Source organism: Silurus meridionalis, chromosome 10 (genome assembly GCF_014805685.1).
Source record: "Silurus meridionalis isolate SWU-2019-XX chromosome 10, ASM1480568v1, whole genome shotgun sequence".
NCBI classification, from domain to species: Eukaryota; Metazoa; Chordata; class Actinopteri; order Siluriformes; family Siluridae; genus Silurus; species Silurus meridionalis.
In genome coordinates, this window is record NC_060893.1 from 9,959,811 (window position 1) to 9,975,272 (window position 15,462).

Sequence of the window (15,462 nt, forward strand, 5' to 3'; positions counted from 1 at the left end):
ATTTACACAGCCTAATGTCATTCTGACAAACTGAAACTCCCCTTTAAAAATGTTTAAGATACAGAGATTATGCACAGATATCCTTCAGAGCATTTATATGCAGCGTATCCATATCAACAAGGATATGGCAACAAATGTTGTTGATCTTGGGAAAACTCCTCAATCACAGCTTGTGTTTTTAATTCCATTCAAATATTGAATAACCCTTTTTTTTGAGTGATTTTTTATCATTTTTGCTATTTGATAGGTATAAATCATTGATTTGCTCACCTTCTTGATATTTCAGAGAGTTTTTATTACTCATTGTGTTCAAATATGTGAATTGTAACAAGCACTAAATGTATGCCCACTTAGACAAGAATCACACTGCCCTCTGGTCAGGGGGCAGAGAAGTTATTTTAATATTTTCCATGTCATTTTTTATTGCAAATAACTGAAAATATTTGCAATAGATTTCCCGCAAAACTAAGCCAAAGTGTAAGTATATACATGGGTCTATTATCTACAGAATCATTTCTGTTGGATAATATATTTCAAAGATTGAAATAAGTACGGAGTATTAAACAGTAGATAATGTCCATACATCAGAAATGCGTAACACTGTGAAATATCAAAGACTGAGAAAAAAAAAATTTTCCAATTGCAATCAGGTAGTTTCATGCCAATTACATGCAATTTAAGATATTATTATTCTTGGAATTGTGGGAGAACATAGCAACATATTACTGTGTGTTTAAAAAATAGCTTGAAACATGCTGCTAGACTGTATGTTGTTATCCATATAATGCTTATTATGGGTTTACCCTAAACATTCACTAGATTATAATCTATAGCAGAGGTCAAGTATGATAGCCTCCCAACTTTATTTTGTTTAATGCTACATCTCAGCTTGTTGGTCAGTTGTTGATCAATAGTTTAACTTTGCTGTTATATTCTGCATCATTTTAGGTCCTGTCACCTGGCATGCTGTAATTTGTGTGCGTGCTTGTGCTTCTGACCGTCTGTTCTGTGGAAAACACTGCAGTGAAGCCACGTGCATACGCACCAGGTGGGGTGGCAAAGCCTCTTGCCTAGAGGAACAAAATCTCTGTGGCACGGCTGTTCATGCTCACGCTTACAGCCTTCTGTTTTCTGCTACATTCTCTTTTAAACTGTAAACATTTTCATTAGATTATGATCGTTTTGAAGTGGACGTAAGCCATGCTTTATCAGCCAAAGGTAATCAGAACCAGAACAATTAAAAGGTTAAATACACAATTTAAGAAGAAGCTGTGAATTGAGATGAGTGGGATGTTGCTAATCTATGCCTATGCTCCAATGTGACTTAAGTTTGAAACTGAGATGATAATAATAGAATAACTGTATATTATAGCCTATTATTATAGCCTATTGTTGGTGTGTCAAACAATTACAAATGGTACTTGCAAAATCCATTTAGGAATGAACAATATTTTTAGCTCATGCCAACATAAAACAAAACAAAAATCTAATGAAATAAAACTAAATCTGCTACATCATTAACAGTTACAAAATGTATATATTGTCTAGAATATATTATGTTCTTACATTTATAATAATAATGGTAACACTCTCTTGATCCTTTCCCCCCAGAAATACTTCTTTATATTATTCTTAATGTCTCTCTAATTTGGAGACAGAACAATCTTTAGTGTTAAACATATGGCCACAATAACTTTATATCATCTCCCTAACACTAGATTACACCATTAGCTTTGTACTGTCAGCTTTACAAAAACTCATCTCACCAGTGAAGCCTATCACGGCTTGTTACAAGTCTATTTTATGAACTGCTGTGGGGTCTCCTTTCTTCCAGTGCAATTTTTCCTGCACTGTTAGTGGTTGCTTTTTTTTTCTTCACTAGTGATTATGCTGAACAGATAGCCACCTTTCAAAAATAAGATCCAATCTTTGTGTCTATGCATGCTCATCTGCTAGTGCTCTTCTTCCTTGTTTTTCATCTCCGTCATCATTATGCAAGAGCATTGCAATTACAGCTGTAATGTTGGGCGAGCATAAACCTATTTAAGATCTGTGATATGGCCCATTGGGATTTGTGGAGTAAACAAAATGCAATTTGTATGATCTAGTTGTATGAATAGATGGCTTATGGTCTAGTCCTCAGGTTTGCCCTCGGTAAGCTACTGCCACATGGCTCACCCACTTATTTTAACTTGAAAGACACATCGCAAAGCCTGCCTGTCACTTGTCACTGTTTTAATATAGGCTTATGTAACTCAAATGTGCACATGTAGCTGTGAGGCTTCACCACAATACTATATGCCAGAGCGATATCAGTGTCAAACATGTACAAGAGCGCTGGAGGCATATTGTTTTTCATGAGCATGCATGCCACAGCCAACTATCTACAAACAGCCTACCAAGAACCTACGCAAAAAAATAGAACCAATCATGGTGTCCTCAAGTCAAGCACGATTCTTCTAATTTCCCATGAGCCTGAACGAGCTGACAGTGTGCACACTTGAACACATAGTTGCAAGGTTTTGCAATTCAATGAGTTATGATTAATTCTAAATTTGATTAAGGGTCATGCAATTTAAGAAACATGACACATACAGTGGAAGGCAAGTAATTGGGCCTTGTTTAAAAGTCAGGGTTAAAAAATACTTTAACTGATTTCTCATTCCTACTTCCTACTCCTTCAGTAATGACTTAATCCTGGTCATATTCGAGGTGGAGCTGGTGTCAATCTCAGGAATGTTGCGTGACAGGCAAGAGGGACACTTGTTCATGCACTATGCACACCCACATTCACCTGCTCATTCACATGTAAGGACAATGTATTGTAGACATTCAGTCAAAGAAACCAGAGAACCCTGAGGAAACCCATTTGAACATCCACAAGAGACGCCACACAGACACTAACGCAAGCTCAGAAGCAAAACCAGCACGTTTTCCACTGTGCTTCTATTTATTATTTATTAATATGCTGATATGATATATTTTATTCTTTCCTTGATTATTACATCATCATGCATTCTTCACTGTGTAAATAATTAAATATAAAAATTGAGAATCAAACTGTAAGAGACATGATAACAGACAGTTACGTAAAAATGAGGTACATAACCAGTATGTGGTAATATCTATTTGGGAAAGGATCACTTTTTAATAATGTTTATTCAACCAAACTATTTTTAATGACTTCCTGACTGTTCCTTTTTTCCTATATAAGTATGGAAAAATAAGTGATGTGCACATTTGGGAGATACTACTTCATCATTTTTGGCTTTAACAGACATAACTGATTCATGATTATTTCATGAGATACACAAAATGGATCTTGCTTTGCGTGATGCTGAAGGTCGGCAGATAAGAGGCCAAATATTTCAACACTATCAACTGAAGCCACACTTCAACACGTCACAGCAGAAAAACACCTGATGGTTATTCTGTTTCACCAAGCATGTTGTTTGCTTGTTTTTTTTTATAGTACAGGGCAGCAGACACAAGACACATTTCTCTAGAAGTAAGAAATGTGCTAGACAATATGGCTTTTTCAGGCACACACACACACACACACACACACACACACACACACACACACAAATAGCCATCTTGCAAAAGCTTGTTAGGAAGCGTGGGAGCAGAGGGCTTTGTGTGTAGCATGTAAACAGCACCAACCATTCACTAGCGTAACATGCACAAGCCAGTGCACAAACACGCTTAGCACATCATGAATGCAACACAGAAAAAACAAAACACAAGCAGAGGCTGAAATGGTTATACAAACATTCCTGTGTCAGAGAAAGTAGAACCACATATTAAGGACCATGACTACGCAATGTTTTACATCAAAAGACAGCATACAATATAGGATGTATGCAGTTATTATTAGCGAAAGATAGGAGAATTTTAGCTTCTTTAAAATTGCTTAATAATAACGACACGATTTATCAGGTATAGGGCAGCAGTGGCCCAATGGTTACTGACTTTAAGATACTGCCAAGCTCTCATTGTTGGGTCCTTAACTCTCTTATAAATGCAATAATTTCTTCATCTAATTTACATCCATAATATAGTAAATATCAAGCACCAACTAACATTAAAACCTTCATGAATGTTGTACTACAAAACAGCTGTGACCCATCAAGGAATGAACTCCACAAGACCTCTGAATGTGTGCTGTTGTATCTGGTACTGAGCAGCAGATCCTTTAAGTCCTCTAAGGTGCAATGTTTTAAGGTCCAACCTTTTTTGCGCCATGACATGCATCAAGAGTGAGTCATAGACAGATGTGGCAGAGAGAATCTGGTAATTTTCCAAAATAAAACATCGTTCAGAATCAGGTAATAAATAAATCAGAAATAATGTAAGTTATGTATTCTTTCTGTGCGGCCCGGTACCAATTGACCCACGGACCGGTGCCGGTCCATGGCCCGGGGGTTGGGGACCACTGATCTATTGGACTTGTTTGTCCCGCACACTCCAAAAATCCTTAATCAGATTAAGATTTGGGAAGTTTTAAGGTCAAATCAGAGTTGCCATGTCCCTCAAACCTTTATTGAACAATTTTTGCAGTGTGGCAGGGCACATTATTTAGCTGGCCATCAGTCCCAACAGGCATAAATGAGCATTGGGTGCCCATAATCCTGTACCTTTGGTAGGTACTAACCACTGAATACTGAGAACACCCCAAGTCCTGCATTTTGATGATGCTCCAGCCCAAACATCTTGCCATCAAAAGCTAGACCTTGTTAAAGTTGCTCAGATCATTAGGCTTGCTCTACTAATGTGTCAACTTCAAGAACTTACTGCTCACCTGCTACCTAATATATCCCACCACTGACAGGGGCCATTATAACAAAAATAATCAATCTCTTTCACTTTAACTGTGACTAGTTTTAATGTTGTGGCTGATCGGGATATAGTGCTTAGCAATAACAAAATAACAGACCTTAAGTAATCTACTATTTTCTTTCTCACTCATAAAATTGAGTTATGTTTACAGTGGCACTGAGAAACTTTTTTAGCGAGGAGTGACAGCATTTGCCATCATAAATTGCAGTGTTGCCTGAGGATGACTGGCACCTTTGAAGTGGAGAGACAGCAAGTTAATGCCACAATGGAGACGAAACTCTGCCTGCTTCTGCTTTAGATTAACCGCTCACATCTAATTGCTGTGGAAAGATGTATTTGGTCTAGAAGAGACACACTGCTGTGGTGAAAATGCATTTCTTTGATGGCATTAACATTTATTTATTTAAATAGGGACCAGTACTCAATAAAAAAACCAATAAAATATGCAGAATAAATTCCTCATATAACACATTGGTATTCATGCCTCAGGCATTAACTACAGACACAAACGTTGTTCATAGAGTTGTGCAAAGTTGCATGCTCAAGTTACATTTTATTCCAACTTTGAGCTTAAGTCGATTTTTCGTGTGCGCACATTAGTTCATGTGAGTAACAGTATTCAATTCAAAGCTACTGTCAGCCAGTTGTATCCACAGCTGAAACGTATCTTTGATCTCTGAATACACTCAATAAATATGCAATGGCATTCAAAGTCTACTGTATATTATATACATGACATTATTTATAAATTAATAAGTCATTTTAATCCAAGTCTTATCAGTTTAACAAAGTACACTGAATAAGACTTACTTCAAGAACGAAATGTTAAAAAGAAAAGTTACTATTAACTATACCTTCTTAATGTTAGCCATAAGCATAGCAGTTGCATGCTCTGCCAGATCATAGTGTCAGAACAAAAATGCAAAATAAGGGGCTGTACTAGGTCAAGTGTTATTTGTACATATTCAGGGTTCCACATCTCTGTAGACATATCCTGGCACACAAACACTTTAGTGCTGGCTAAGAAGACGGGACAGCATCTTTACATCCTGAGGAGACTGAAGAAAGTTAATTTGTCTCCCCAGATATTAACAAGTCTCTATCGCAACACCACTGAGAGCATCCTGACAAACTGTTTCACAGTGTGGAACGGCTGCTCAGTGCTATCTGAAAGAAAAGCCCTGCAAAAGATAGTGAGCCAACACATCATTGGTGCCCATCTACTAGTCATCGAACAGCTTAACCACAGAAAATATCTGCTACTATCTGCATTCTGTTCGCTAAACTGCATTTGCTTGCTGATGATTTGTATTGTTTAATGTCAATAAAGTGGAATCCATCTATTTATAAGAAGACAGATAATGAGAATGAAAGCCATATTGGTAGGATAAAATCTTTTACGTTGTTGATGTTTACTTTCAGGACCATTCAAGCATACAGGTTTTCCTGCATAAGTGATTTAAGTCAAAAACTTTAACATATTTTTTGTAGAGTGTTAAATGTATGCCAACATGGAACAAACAGCAGATTAAGTTGATTTTCAGTGTTCTCCATTGCAAATACACAAATTATCTGCAGGTGGTTCATGCTTCTTGTTGGTGCAAGTTTTTTCTTTGAGTGTCAAAAAAAAAGGTTTTTCAATAGCAATGTAGACCACCACAATATTAGCACTAGCAGTATTATCAAAATACTATATTTTAATTAGATGTTATTTTCCTGTATGCCATTTTTGCATTCATATATCATCATATTATACATCACATTTTATTAATAAATGTTCTTTTATGTGTTTGATCAGGGGTCACCAACTGGCGGACTCCGGTCCGAATCCGGACTGCAAAATGTATCCGGCCGGACCGCGAAGCCTTTTCACATAATCAAATTAATATATGCCAAATTTGTATCAGACACATCAAGGTGGGCTCAGTAGAGCTGTCCTACGCCGCCACGGGTCGCTATTACAGTTACTATACTCACTGTTTCTACGATCTGGCATGCAGTTGAGCATGCAGTGAAGACAGCAGAGAGAAATGTGCAAAAGATGAAACTTTCAGTAAGTAAAAAACAACGGCATTCTCAAAAATACGGAAAGTCGGTGTTTGTGTTTCTGAATGATCTTGCTGTTGATATTTTATCAATACAAAATAATGTATAGAAGAGAGCAATGTTAGATTAGATACATTTAGTAAGGTAAAGACAATACGTGTAAAGTTAAAATGTGATGAGATTTCCGTTTTTTTAACCATTGAGGTATGCGTTAATTACTTATGATCTGTAATCTCGGTTCAGCAGAAACAAGAGCACTTTAGCTTTTCCTTTTATGTATTCATTTATAATGTGTCCAATTAAAATGTCTACACGAATTTCTTTAGTCTGGCAAACATCATCAATTCATGTTTTTAGGTATATAATTATCCGGACCTCAGCTGGCGAGGAGGGTTCATTTACTGGACCTCAAGGATTTTCAGTTGAAGACTCCTGCGTTAGATCATATAAAAGGAAAAACAAAATTTCTCTTCTGTACACATTCTCTATCCTTGATTACTATTCTTTTTTTTTCAGACTTAAAAGAAAGTGTGGGTGTTTAAAGGCATTTTATATATATATATATATATATATATATATATATATATATATATATATATATATATATATATATATATATATATATATACATAAAACAGTCTCACGGTTCTACTACCGAGAAATGTTGGGGCCATGAACTACATGCAGGTAATCTGCATATTCTAGATAAAATGTCCAGAAAATCGAGTTATGTCGCTGCATAACATAAGCTTAAATGTTTACATTTCTCAAACATTATTGACTTTATTAATACAGACTATGAATATGAGACCCAGAATTCTTCTAATCAACATTTACAAATAAATTTAACTTACCTTATATCCACATAACATTAGAATTGATGTACTTTTTATTTCATAAAACCAACCAGATTGTACTCAAAATGTGCACTACGAAAGGCTGTGATCTCTTTTCTCACTATTACTAAGATATGGGATGCTAGAAAATCTTATTCAAACCACTTCCTGGTGTCAAACCTGTGATTTAAAGTGTAGGATCAGAAAATGAGAGCTTTTGCTCTCATCTTCCACACAAACTACCCTCTCCACATGTTTGGGGAAAAAGCTAGCGATGTAATTGATCTCCATTACACATGCCCAAAAAAAGGCTTGAGTGGGTGTAGAGACAATTTTCACCCAGGACAGACTGCTTTCATAGCCTCAGAATGACAGAAAATGCATTCATATCGCTAATGCAGAAACTGATGCCATTAATGTCTTTCCACATATTCATAATTTTTCTGTGTCCCTTATTTAGAATAACAGCACGCATTCAGTATTGACATTCTAAAAAGCACACTGCTGTTTACTGTACATGACTCTATTTGCATTTAAAAGACACAGCTCACTCAAAAACGGGAGCTCTGTTTATATCCGGTTAAAACAAAAATGTTTCCTTAGAATACTTATATTACGTATTTAAAATCAAACATTGAGTTGACTTCTATTTTGACAGGAATGTCATATATTTTGTTAGCCATATTTTAACAAGGTTCAAAGAAGATTAAGGTTAAACAGAAGAATAACTACAGGTGACACATTTGTCACCATTAACATGTAATCATTATATCTTATTCTATCTTATTTTTTCTTAGATTTTTATTAAGTAAATTCTCTGTAAGTACCTAAACTAAAAAGAAGCAATTTAATATGATAGAAACTTAATTTTGCTCTTACGCTTTATTCTCTGTTATCGCTTTTATAATTTAAGCTGGTTTTCTGTATCACACTGTAACTATCACACAACATGAAATGATCTCAGTAAAACCTTGGTCTGAATTCTGAAACAGATTGTGTGCTCCATGACAGAATTTACAATTTACTTTTATCAATCACCACAACTTTTAGAGAAGCATAGTAGTGGCAGCTTTTAAATTCATAATTAAACCAAAATGTTTGTCTATGCCACAACTATACATCTTTGGTTACCTGACATTAAATGCAGCCATGAAGGAGAATGTCACACTAGTGATTCTAAGACTGCCTATATTATTATATATTAACTCACAATGGAAGAATTGTTTAGCAGTTAAAACACACAATGGCTTTGCAGTTTACAGTGCATGTTTAATGTTTCCTTGTGTTTGCTACCATTAATCTTCTGTTCTTGCAGTTCACTTGAATATTAAATATTGTCACCTTTTCTTCTACACGATCAATGTAATGAAATCAAACTGAAGTAAGTTTGCTTTCTGTAATTAAACTGTAATTAAACTTCTTTGTTCATTGTTCTGTAGCACAGCTAAATCTGTTAATATGCAGTGTGCTGCTACTGCTTTGTTTGCCTGATTGGCTCCAGTGATGCACAGCACATTTTATCTATTCGACTCACCCAGGTGCAACAAATTAGTGCCATAATGAAACCAGCATTCAGCCTGAGACAACAGCATGCCACCTGGTCATTCACACTTCAACTTATCATTCAAATCATCCCTGTCCCCAGATGTTTGGCAGAACCAGGCAGAAAGACATCACAAACACTTGGTATAGAAATGACGATTTTATATTGCACCAGTTTAAATGCACAACTTTCATTAAAGATCTTTGAATTTTTTCCCCTTGTGTTTAACCTGTTTGGTACATAAGCAGCTACTCTGCGGTTTCAATTATTTCCTTTTTTAATCTTTAAGTCTTAAATAAAATAAGAAAAGTCCTTCCTATGGGTTATGTATGACTGCCACTGTGGTTTCAAGCCAAATACTTGATGAAACATATAAGAAATTTCTTTACACCCACAAAGCACTATGTCTGCTAGTCATTAATGAAACTGCACAAAGACTTATCATCTTGATTAAACATGTCACAGCCCAGAACAATGATACAAAGTCATATATGCTGCCTGAGGGGTTTTGTGAAGTGAGACAGGTAGACATTACATACACGCAGAAACCATTAGCTCTGAATCTCTATTAGCTGAACGGACACTCCATTCCTGAATGAGTACAGCTCCTGACAAGCGTGCTGCACAGATGTACCCGAGATCTGATGTCTTATTATTGTTCCCATTTTTTCATGTATTCTCATTACCTAACATATAATTGACCAGACATTTGCATAAACACGAAGGTGTAAAATGTTATTCTTTAAGAATATTGATTTGTTTGTAATCTTTTTTTTTATTATTACTCACTATTAATGTCGTCATCTGTGTTTATCTTTTGCAACTGAAGGCTTGCATATATGCATTTTTTCCCTCAAACAACACCATTACAATTTAATGCAATGAGTGTTTCAAAGAAAACAAGTTTGAATCAGTGAAACAAAAAAAAAGATTTTAAGGTTCTCTTTTAAAATTAATAAACCCTAACAAGATGAAATGAATCCAATTCATTCAGTGCAGCCCAAAGTTTTACATCTCTATCTTGTATTTCCATAACTATTGAAATGACAACAAAGCAGGTTTAAAAAGCATTTCCCAACACAAAAATATACAATTATGAACCAATTTCTATTAACACAGTGAGGGTGATATCAACATTATATAATATAACATTGTGACTGCAGAATTATGTGATTCGTCTTTGTTGCACAATTCTGATTTTATCGTTACAATGAATGTACAGGGGAAAAAATCGCATTTTCCACACCACCAAAATTAAAGTGTCTGCAATTAACTCCAGCAGAGATATCAAGCCTTTCCAGAGTGCCACCCAAGACTCATCACTTGGCTAAAATTGCTTACACACTTTTATAATAAGCAGTTCAACACAGTTAAAAAATACTGCTGTAAAAAATAAATGTTTTTATTCATTTTCAGTAACTAATTTATCCTTGTCACTATCATGATTAATCCAAAGCCAAACCTGGGAATTCCTAGGCATGAAGAAGGAATATGTCATGAAAAGATGCCAATCCATTGCAGCATAACATGCTCTTACACACACACACACACACACACACACACACACACACACACACATTCAGCCACTCGTTCACTAATAGAGGCAATTCACCAACCAGCATGTTTTTTAACAGTGAAAGGGAAACTGGAAAGATCAGAGGAAACCCCTAAGGATACAGGGGGAAGATGCAAACCCTGCACTGAAAGTAACCCAAAACCCAAGGATAGTAGCCCCATTTTAATCATTCTAAAGAATAATAGGCTATATTTCCTTTATTTGTTTCTAGGCTCTGTTGTTAAAGTATAACTCAAACACAATTCTATGCACTATAAAATGAGCTTTGTAATGCTAGCATAATACTGGACTCTTTGGAGTAAAGTAATATATTTGCTATGTATTACAGCTGAAGTGGGTTTTAGAAATATTTCTACTTGACTTTTTTAAGTTTAAATGTTTGTGTGAAATATTTACTTTTATACATTAAAAAAAAAAAAAAAAAAAAAAGTTTTTTAGCTCCATTGCAAAATATATCCTCAGGCACCTAGGTAACTTACTGCACCTTTTCCTGAGAAACACATTAAAGGTCTTTTTTATATATAACATCATATATTTACATTCACATTTATATTTTACAAGTTTGGTAATTGACTGAGTGTAGCATATGGGCTGAAAATCACTAAAGATTTATGATTTGTGATGTTGAAGCCATATGAAACTGTAAGATGATGAACGCAAGTGCATAAGCTGTTATATTTGTTATTACTTTGATTTAACTATTTTTAATGGCCAAAGTTGTGGTGGACCCAAAAACTATAGACTCCACTGCAGTGGCCACATATTCCTTCATACATCTGACCATATTTTTTGGTGGTAAGAGTAAACCTATGAGGCCAGGAATTCCACACTGGCACATGGAGAACAAACAACCCTGAAAAAACCCATGCAAAACAGCTTAGAGACAGTGGCCTGAACTCAGAAACTATGTCACATGGAGATGTGGAAAAGTAATGCTACTTGCAACCATGCTGCCCAAATCTAGTATATATTGTTAGAGTTATTTGTTTTCAGCACTGACTGCATTTAGCCTGCATCGGTGAAGCACTGAGTGGAGTTTATTAGGTTCTTTCCCAAATTATTGCCAAATAGTTAGAAGCACATAATTGTCTACAATGTTTTTTGTTTGTTTGTTTGTTTGTTTTTTCAAACTGGTTATTATAACAGCAAAGGATGGGCTAAATCTGAAATGAGAAGTACAAAAGGGACATATGAGTATAAATGAACAGACATCCACAAACTTTTGGTCATAAAGTGTATCTAGATGAGGGAAACAGATTGTATGTACTAACAGGTTTTAATTGATTAACTTGAGAAATTTGTACAACATTGCTGGCTAAATGTCTTTATTGACTGCACAAAATAACAACCAAGTTAATTAGCTTACTGGCACCAGAATCTTAGCAAAATAATCAATGATGAAAGATTGTGTAACACATTATCACACTGGGGCTTCTGTTCATTTAGATGATTGAATTATGTCTAATATAATATAATATACATTACATTATAGTATTCATCTTGTTTCATGTTAGCTATCTGTCTAAAATATTTAAAAGATGTTCAAAACTGATGATTGCATTTTGTGAGACTCTGAAGTGAATAATCTACTGGTGCATCCACAAGTGATGATCAAGATCAGCTGCACTGAATAAATATTCCATTTAGAGTCCATTTCAGTCCATTTAATTCCTGCAATAAGTGTACCTATGTGAATAACTGATAGTTAAAAGAAGCTGACAATATTCATTTATTCTTTGTAAAAAAAAATGTAATTGTAATCACAATTTTCCAAAGTAAAATATAAAAAATAATAAACATAATCTTTCTATATATATCAGTGAAAATTTTAATGAAACAGAAACGCTTCCATTAATAGTTCAATAGAGTTTAATGCCTAATCGAGCTAGTCAAGCTATAAGAAATACAGCCATGTGCTATTAATATCAGTGACCTCCAATAAAAGACATGAAGTTGGTCCTTATTTTTCGATACAAAAATTTTTTTGCAGCTTAAAAAATTTTATACAAATATTTTGTTGAATGTTACATTAGAAATAAAAGTCTGTGCTAGTGGCCTTTTTCCTGTTTTTTCTTTACTCATACATGGCAAGAAAGTGCCAAATCAAACATCATCACTGGCCAACTTTGGCAGTGGCCCTAGTTTGGGCATCTCCGGTATTGACAAATTTCAAGAAAAAGGTTTTGACAGATTCCAAGTGAGACAAAAAAACCATGCAATTTCTTTTGCTGCAATCTCTAAAATTATTATCGAACAATTTCTCGAATGGCCAATCAGTGCACTGATTGTGAATAAGAACTGATAGCCCATTGTAGCAAAGGAGACAGGAATTTATAATATATCCAGGAAAAATAACTACAACACAGCATCTTGGCAGATCTAATGCTACACTAACTTCACAGCTTACCTCACTGCCATGTAAAAAAAAAAAAAAAAAAAAAAAAAAAAACAGAACATGAATTTTATTTTTTCTTTTGCCAGTACATGTGTGTAATAGGACCATTTATATATGTACTGTAACAGCTTCTGTGCTGTCCTCCTGCAGTAATTATTTAGTTAATAATTGATTAAAAAAATATATTTTTTTTACAGCAATAAAATAAATGAACTCATTTTGTTTACCTAAATTACAGTTTCATTCTATAATACTTTAGCCACTTTGAATGTTGCCTGGATGAAAAACAATGGTTTCTGCTACAAAGAGGAAAATACTACACAGCATTTATAGTGGAAAATGTAGCAAACACATTCTGTGGATAAATGTTTACAGATATAATCTTCTTATCTAGACTCTAACTAGATTTATTGATTTATTGTCGGTAGCCATTTTATCCTGGTCAGGGTCACATCGGATTTTTAACCTTAAGCAGGAACATTTGGTGAAAGGCAAGAATACAATGTAAATGGGAGGCCAGTCCATTGATATGCAATTCACACATCATGCTCCATAAATCATTTTATAGAATCACTGAGACTTTTTTATTGAAAAAAGGTAATATTTATGTAATATATATTATTTAATAATAGGCTTTCAATCACATTGTATAGCTCAGCTGTACTTAAAACCTGCTTGCTAAGTGGGCTGGTTTCCTTTCCTTTCTTTTCTTTTCTTTTTAAACTTTTACTTGAGTCACCACTCGGTAAGGTATATTTTACTCAAGTATGACTACTGGGTGCTTCATACAATGCTGCTGCATTGTTTCTGTGAAACTACACAGCATATGTTGCTCTTTTCTTGAGATAAACTCAAGGTCAGGTTCAGATAAATAGCTTGTGTTAGCACAGGTTTGAGTCACCTTGCATGCTGACGGTGGTTGCTGAGCAACAATCCAAGAGTATGGTTGTAAGATGTGTTCCAATTGTGCCAAACCAAAGTGTTATGAATGTGGCATTTATAGTCAAAAGGTGCAAGTGAATGACTCATAAAATGTACTGATTACAATGTTACAATACAATTCCCTTTTGGCCAAAAATCCTACAGGAAGGATGTGGACACTCAATTTTGTTTTCCTTTTTTTAAAGAGTGTAGCAATTTAAATCAGCTGAAATGAAATAATTAAGTACAAGTGTATACCAGAAAAAATATATCCACTCCATTAAGGACAGTTTTTAACACAATTTCTAATAAGGTATTCTGGTAATAGTTCCTTAAATATCCTACTAATAGTAAGCATTGTTTTGGATGGCGACAGCTGACTGCCTTTTAATTGAATGTTGGTTCAGTGGGTACATTATTCATACTCAAACTACTACAGAGTAAAAAATGTTTCACAAATAAAACACCATTTAAGTAAAAAATAAAGCACTGTATCTGAATAATCTGATATTAACCACCATGTGACACAGAACCCATTAAATAGTGACACAAATGCTTATTAATGAAAACAGCTTGTCAAAAACAATGGCTTATTAAACAAAGTTTAACAATCTTTTTCATTTCAATATTTTCACAGAAAACGTGATGTTTTGATTTTCATTTCACTGGTTGCCAGAGGGCCTCATTTATATATATATATATATATATATATATATATATATATATATATATATATATATATATATATATATATATATATATATATTTAGTCATATTTTTATGAATGATTTTGTCATCCAAACCAAACAAAATATTCCTGACCAAATTTACAAAATCTACACAACTTTGATTATTATTATTTGTATTTTTTTTCCCACATACTCACATGGATATGTTGATGAATGCAATTACCTGTAAAGTGCAAAGCTCTTGTATGCCATTGCTCATTTGCATTTAGTGACACCAACAAAACTCCCGAAAGGAGAAGTTCACAGACAGCTGAAAGTGCAAATTAAGGATAAATTGGTGAAAGAACCCTTTCTTTAAAAATTTTTGAGAGGCAGAAGTGAAAGCTATTTTGACAAACAAAAAATACCATATCATCTAACAGAGAAACATCACCTAGATAGGCCAAAATTAGGAGACATCTTACAGAGTTAGATTTGAATAAATGTTAAGTGTAAAGAAAATGGTTTGACAAAAGCCTGAGACAAAATAAATGTTCACTGTAGGTAGTGTATCATATACACCATTTACCTCACAAACTGTTTTATAGTTTTCAGCGTCTTGGCAACTGTCAGACAGA

The 15,462-nt window shown here is 34.5% G+C and overlaps 1 protein-coding gene across 1 annotated transcript in view; it reads right to left on the reverse strand.

Annotated features, from left to right (window-relative positions):
- Nucleotides 1–15,462, reverse strand: part of grm8b (glutamate receptor, metabotropic 8b) — a 127,043-nt gene that overhangs the window by 41,722 nt on the left and 69,859 nt on the right. The window lies entirely within an intron of this gene.